The sequence below is a fragment of the Chrysochloris asiatica genome, unplaced genomic scaffold (assembly GCF_000296735.1).
Source record: "Chrysochloris asiatica unplaced genomic scaffold, ChrAsi1.0 scaffold00100, whole genome shotgun sequence".
In the NCBI taxonomy this organism is placed as follows: Eukaryota; Metazoa; Chordata; class Mammalia; order Afrosoricida; family Chrysochloridae; genus Chrysochloris; species Chrysochloris asiatica.
In genome coordinates, this window is record NW_006408618.1 from 2,923,996 (window position 1) to 2,925,266 (window position 1,271).

Here is a 1,271-nt window from a genome sequence, read left to right on the forward strand (position 1 = left end):
TTTAATCTGGACTGAGTCTATGGAAGAGTCATTTAAGACACTCAAATCAGCCTTACTTAGTGCACCCGCTTTAGCACTACCAGACGTAACTAAACCATTCCATCTGTTTGTAGATGAGCAGAGAGGAGTTGCAAAAGGTGTGCTTGCCCAAACTCTAGGCCCCTGGAAGCGTGCAGTGGCATACTTGTCAAAGAAATTAGATCCAGTTGCAGCAGCGTAGCCCCCTTGCCTCAGAATTATAGCAGCTACTGCATTATTGGTAAAAGATGCTGATAAACTGACTCTAGGGTCAGACTCTTAAAATCATAACCCCGCATGTTATTGAAAAAGTGCTACAGTCCCCTCCAGACAGATGGATGTCGAACACCCGACTAGTCCATTATCAAGCTCTACTGCTCAATCCTCCAAGAATATAATTCACAGCAACAAGCGCCCTCAATCCAGTATAGACCCTGAAGCTGAAAACAACCAATCAGCTGTCAGTTTGGCCTTCATGAACCAGTCTGCACCTGACATCCAGAGAGGTCGGCATGGTTTCTTGTCTTTTGGCTTTCGGCTTGGAGGAGGTGTAGGTGCAACTTTTCTTTGGTCGTCCCTCATCTGGGTTCATCCGACACCAGCCGCCTCCCCCATGCCTCCGAAGTTCGACCCCAACGAGGTCAAAGTCGTGTACCGAAGGTGCACCGGAGGGGAAGTTGGGGCAATGTCCACTCTGGCCCCAAGATCAGCCCCCTGAGTTTGTCCCAAAAAAAGGTTGGTGATGACATTGCCAAGGCAACTGGTCACTGGAAGGGATTAAGGATTACCGTGAAACTGACCATTCAGAACAGACAGGCCCAGATTGAGGTGGTGCCTTCTACTTCGGTCCTGATCATCATAGCTCTCAAGGAACCACCCAGAGACAGAAAGAAGCAGAAAAATATTAAGCACAGTGGAAATATCAGTTTAGATGAGATCATCAGCATTGCCCATCAGATGCGACACCGGTCTTTGGCCAGAGAACACTCTGGGACTATTAAAGAGATTCTGGGGACTGCCCAGTCAGTGGGCTGCATCACTGATGGCTGACACCCTCATGACATCAATAGTGGTGCTGTGAAATGCCCATCTAGTTTAGAATTGCAAAGAAAAGCCAACATAATAACCCTGGGTGCCGAGAGAGAGGTAATAGGCCTGGAACTTATTTGGAGATTGACTTTACCGAAATTAAACCTGGTATGTATGGATATAAATACCTTTTAGTATTCGTAAGATACCTTCTCAGGCTGGGT

At 47.1% G+C, this 1,271-nt stretch overlaps 1 pseudogene; it reads left to right on the forward strand.

Annotated features, from left to right (window-relative positions):
- Positions 1–586: 586 nt before the first annotated feature.
- LOC102820660 lies at positions 587–1,242 on the forward strand (annotated as a pseudogene).
- Positions 1,243–1,271: the final 29 nt, after the last annotated feature.